We start from the raw sequence: 6000 nt of genomic DNA, 5'->3' as shown, positions 1-6000 counted from the left end.
AGGAGGAGATGTAAGCTGCCTTGAGCCCTTGGTAGGAAAAAGGCAGGATATAAATCCATAAATAGATAAATAAATAGATAAATAAATAAATAAAAATACAAGCCACCCATGTGCCAGATTGCTGCCACAGTCCTAGAGTTATTCAGTAGGAACATCTAACACATTTCTTTTATTACCATTTTTAAAATTACCATAATAGAACAATTTTAGGCAGTTATACCAATGTCAGACATCATTAGATGAGAGTCTTTCTAATCCTAATTCACTCATTTATTTACAAATGATTATGTAAAACCTTGAGTGCTCTTTTGTGATTCACCGGGATTCTTTTACCAGGCATCTGCGTTTGTTATCCTTACTCAGAGACACCCTAAGAAAAGAAATATATTATCATAGTGTATAATGCACCCAGCACATATTTATGCACTTTGTAAATGAAAAATGAAAGATAATTTAGATCCCTCCGAATCTATAAATCTGCAACCTTCTGTTAGAGATGTTTCATGTTTTGGATCAGTTAAAAATATGGATTAACCTGAATTTACGTATAGTTGTGCTTTGAAAATGCCTGGTCACCAGTTAGGGCAAAATAGGGCCAAGCCAGGAACGGGCTGGAAGGCTTTGGAATGGGAATGATGAGAGTTAAGGCCATTATCATGTCAGGAAAGACTACACTAAGCACTCCGTCACACTGATGCTTTTGCCAAATTCATTATGTTAATACAGAGTTTCTCCTGCCATAAGATATCAGCTCAGTCACACAACCTGCCTCGCTGTTCCTAAAGACAAGCTCTGGCATATCACCTGAAGAATCCTTTCATACTGATCCATGGACAGCACTGGTGAAAGGAGGAGAAGCATTCCTCATCCCAAGCATTGTTTATTGCTGGGATCAGGAGTCATGAATGTAGGCCTGCATTCAGTTATGAAACACTATCCTATTGATTTTGAAATGTTCTCATGTAACTGAGAAAAGGGCCAGAGCAAAACATGAAGGGGAAAAGGAGAGCACCAAGAACAGCAGGAGGCTGCTTATTGCGCATGAAAATGTGTTGATTTTAATGGATCCCACTCGCAAGATTCCTTTTGCCATAGGCTTTGTCTCTGAGAAATAAGAAGACATGATCCGGTATGTTAAAAACACTTTAAGGCTTCTGTGAATTATGAATGTAGAACTATGCTGAAAGTGAAAGGGTGCTAATTCTCAAATGACCCTGCAAACTCTGTGCTGCCAGCTGCATCTTGAATGTCTCTAGTGCGGGAGAGCCCACAACCTCCCTAGGTAATTGGTTCCATTGTCATACCACTCTGACAGTGAGGACATTTTCCCTGATATCTAGCCAGATCCTCAAGACTTTTCCACCACCTGAATGGCAATTCCTTGGAAATTTTGAAGTGGAGCAGGCAGATTTTAAAGCATAAAGATGCTGAGTTTACTTCTGGTTTTGTCAGGTGGTGGGTGCCTTGTAGTGCTTTTGTTTTGGCTTTTATCTGATATGCCTTATCTTGTTTTTATCTGACGTGTTTTATTCCCTTATTCATAATTTATGTGCTTAATTTACACACACGCAAAGAACAGAGGATATTAAGCAGGTTATAAATGTAATCAATCAATCAATGACGAACTTGCCTTTGCTCCCCTTTTAGGCTTTTGGTGGTGTTTACTTGCACTGCCGGCTGCTCCAAAATTGCTGTGAGAATGCGGCTGACTCTGGCCCTGGCCTCAGCAATTATTAAACGCCAAGGTCAGACAGGAATACATGGGCCAGCTGTCATGGCAGTGCGGCGGCGTTCTGATCTCATGTTGCTGTCTGGGAATTCTGTTACATGGAATCTCTGGTTTCCAGTGTGTTTGCAGGAATGTGAATCATCTTGTTGTGTGGGGAGCAAGCCACCTGTAGGTCTACCCAGGAGCACACGGCATCTTCTGAGAAGCAGTAGGGCAGAGTGGCTAGAATGTTGGGCTTGGATGGGGGCAAGCTAAGTGCAGCTTGCAGCTATGCAGTTATCTGGGAGACGAGAAGCAAATCACTTGGCCCAAGGTGGCTGTGAAGCAAGCGTGTTGCCCGAAACAGGGCAGGGGGAAAAGTAAGACGGTCCTCTGTCTTACTGCTTCCAGACTGCAGCATCCTAGACGTTCTGTCCTTCTGCAGCCTTGTGAGCCAAAAAATGGCTACTGGCAGAAAAACTATGGGTCAGTAATAACATGGAAGGCGGCTTCCTCCATGGACAGAACCAGTTCAGTTTCACACCAGCACTCTCTTGGCTTAGGGGATCTCAGGAGAAGCTATCACTTGTTGCCAATGGCCAACAAGGGAGAATTGCTTCCATCCTGGGCCAAAGGAGCTCTAAGGCCATTATGTGGGCAGAAGGTATCTCTAGATGTTTTGGGCTTCATCTCTCAAAAGCTCCCCTGCTCCCAGCATGGCCAATGGTAAGGAATCCTGGAAGCTGAAGCCCAGGTCCATTGAAAACCTACTTTCTGCCTACTCCTGGCTTGGATGTCCTGTCGCCTGGCAACTGAGAGCTACATCAGAGGCCAGGAAAGTAGCAAACATCATGGCAATTTTTAAAAAGGGGATCTTAGGGGGAACCAGAATATTACAGGCTGGTTAGCATAAAACCAGGGCACTGAACCTCAGGTCCAGGGGCCAATCCCAGCCTGCGAAAGGTCCTGACTCAGTCCTTCCAAGATTTCAAGAAAGTATGTTGCATCTTCCAGTTCCACCTCATTTTGCTCAGCATGTGATGATTTCTAGTTTTTGCGCACTTCTCCCCTTTCCAAAGGATGGAATTCCTTTCGTAAGGCTAACTTACCAGCAGTAAGAGGTTTAAACTAAACATGCTGATGTCTTTGGTCTTTTGACCCTGCCTCCTTTACCCCACAACTGCAATACAGTCCCTGAAAGCTTCTCCAAAATGGAATTTGGCCCTCAGGATGAAGAAAGTTCTGTACCCATGGCTTAATATTTGGTCCAGGTAAGTTAGTTAGCATAATTAAAGTGCAAATCATCAAGCATATAGAACAGGGACAATGGACCTCTTTCAGCCCAAAGGCTGAATTCCACCACTGAACGTCTTGGGACAGTTCATTCCAGTGGTGGGTAGGCCTGATGGCAAATGTGGTAGACCAAAGACAAAAGGGGCAAGACTAAGAATATCATAAATACCCACGTATTTTAGCTTTAAGCTTTAGTTTTATTGCCAATAACTGAGTATTTTAACCATTTAGACAGGGAAAGAAGATATGTAAACATTATGAAATCACCAATAAATTGGTGGTTGGGAAAAGGGAAGGGGACATGGGGATGGGGTGTGATCATCTGGAAACCCAAGAAGGTCAGATTTGGCTGTCAGGGCTGATGTTCTTCATCTGTCATATAGAAGGGCAGTGTTGCAGAAGAATCGACATAGCTTGATTCTGCAAAAAGTCCCATCTCATTAACCTTCAGAGTTCTCTGAGAATGTCAACAAGCATGTGGGTGGGGTAATATGTAAACACTGTTTACATGGATGTTCTAATAGGGATTGACCTATTTAGCTTGGTTCAAGGTTGTTTAGGAAGCCAATCTGAAGCAATTGCAATCTGAAGGGCAAGGCAGAATCAAGTCAGGCTACACAGTAAAGTTAGGGTCCTTCAGCACTCTGAACAGGTTTGTGCTGGCTGGAACTCACACAGGAAGAGCTGTTGTCTCAGCAACGTTCAGAGGTTTTCTGAAGTTTAGACTTGCTATTATCGCTTCTCATCTGATGAGATGTTACTTGTTAAAAGGCCATTGTCGGTTCCCTGAGCTCTCCATGTTGTATACAACTATGATGTGGAGAATGGATAAGGAGGCGTTTCTCTTCCTCCCTCATAATATTAGATCTTAGCATGATCCAAGGAAACCTAATGTTGAGAAATTTGGGACAGATGAAAGGAAGTACAGCTTCACACAGCACAGGATTGAAGTATGAAACCTATTACCACAGTATGTGGTGATGACAACCAACTAGAACAACTTTAAAGGAAAAGTTAATGGGAGAGAAGTCTACTAATTACAATGACTCTCTATTGTTTCCAAGATGCCTCTGAACAGTTACTGGGGGGAAAAGTAAGCATACATTATTACACTGATTTCCTGCTCATGAAGTTCCCATGGGCATCTTGTTGGCCAGTGTACATACAGAATGTTGCACTAGTTAGACCTTTGGTCAGATTAGGTACAGATTGCCAGCAAGGGACAACTTTACCCGACTGAGTAAATTCCAACTTTTCAGCTCTACTCCTTTGTACTTCAGAGGATTTTGCTGGGAGCTGCTCTTTTATATAACACCAGGAAAGAGCAAGGACACATCTTCTGTAGACTGTATTGAGAGTATCTCAGACCTGTAAAGTAAGATGTCAGTATTATAAATAAATGCATTTTACAGTTACCTACATTTCCACAGAGAATACCATTTATTCTTTGGAAAATCCCAAGGACATTAGTCAAGACAGTTACTTAATAATTTAGTATCCTATAACATGCAGCACTAGCATAGGAGTATGACCTGGTACATTTTTTAAAAAAAATCAAGGTGCAAATGGATGAACACTTCTAGGCATGCTTTCTGCAATGATAGTAATCTTGAGTATTCATTGATTGATCCATTCAGCGTTTGAGTGTCAAAGTGGGCGCCTTCTACCAAGGTGGACATGTCCCATTGTCCTGTTCTCATCCCAAATGCACAATGTGACCATGTAAATGCAGCAACTACAAGTTTTAATCCTTGGTTACAGCACAGTAACATTCAAGTTAGTAGCTGCAGGATTCGGCTCACTTCTTGGGAATTCTAGTAAGTGGCTGCAAGATAAGGTGAAGAGTCTTTGAGATAATAAGACTAAATAACAGCTGCAAAACCCAGGATAAATGATCACAGAGTAAACAGCTGAAGGACAGGATGGATCTTTGCTGGATGGTATCAGTAAGTATTGCAGGATCATGATGAAGTTCTACCATGCAGGGAAGAATGTCCATGAAGCAATGAAGGTAAGTCTCTACAGGATTGGAGAGAATGCTTCCCTAATGATGCAACATATAGATAAATCATGATCCCTTACTAAGCTTTTTCTGGAACTGAGCAGGTCTTTTCTTCTCCACATGCACTGCAAGGTTTCTCTTATTTTTCCTAGCAGCTGCTCCTCTCCTTCAGCTCACTGGCCTTCTAATGAGGCAGCTGCTCTTTCCCTCTTCCTACTACCCACTTCAGTTACTACAGGCTAATGGATTGCATTGTTCAGGAGACTCTGCGCTGAGTATTATAGACCATCTTGCACACAGGCAGCAGCTTTCCTGGTTTTCAGACAGGATTCTTCCCAATCCTACCTGGAGAAGCTGGAGATTGAACCTCGGACCTTCTGCCTGCAACTCTGTGCTCCACCACTGAACTGGCCCTCCACATCGCCAGACTTCAAGCGCCCACCTTTTCTTGGCATGGTAAGTAGCAAGATAATCTAGACTAGAAGGTCTTTGCTGGTTCCAGTGCACAGGGCTCCTTGCACACACCATGTCACATAAATACGTAGAGTCCCTTGCTGTCAAGGATGGAGACAGCAAGAGAGCAGATGTAAAAAGAGCAGGTAAACCAACAAAGTGCTCCTGTCACTTGACCCATGTATTTATTTCTTCATTCATCCAGTTGCCTAGAGTGGTTGCCTGGCAACCGCCACAGTGCCGCTATCCGTGTGTGCACAGCTTATTTTGAGCAACTGGAGGCTGGTCTGTGCTGGCAGACAGATCCATCTCTGCAAATACAAAAGATGTGCTCTGCCTCCCATATGACATTTCCCCCTCTGTCAATGTATTATGGTGTGGAAATGGAATTGACTGTCATGGAAAAGGTGAATATGAATGGACTGTACTATTTTTAGCCCAACTCTGGGTCCTCAATCAGATTTCATGCCCCTTAAACTCTCTGTTTTTTCAGATTTTCCAGTTATGGGCAATCTTATTAACTTAGAATTCATACATGACTTGG

This window comes from Varanus komodoensis, unplaced genomic scaffold (assembly GCF_004798865.1).
Source record: "Varanus komodoensis strain SLA01 unplaced genomic scaffold, ASM479886v1 scaffold39, whole genome shotgun sequence".
Lineage (NCBI taxonomy): Eukaryota > Metazoa > Chordata > Lepidosauria > Squamata > Varanidae > Varanus > Varanus komodoensis.
The sequence above is the reverse complement of the archived record's forward strand: the minus strand, read 5'-3'. Positions refer to the sequence as shown.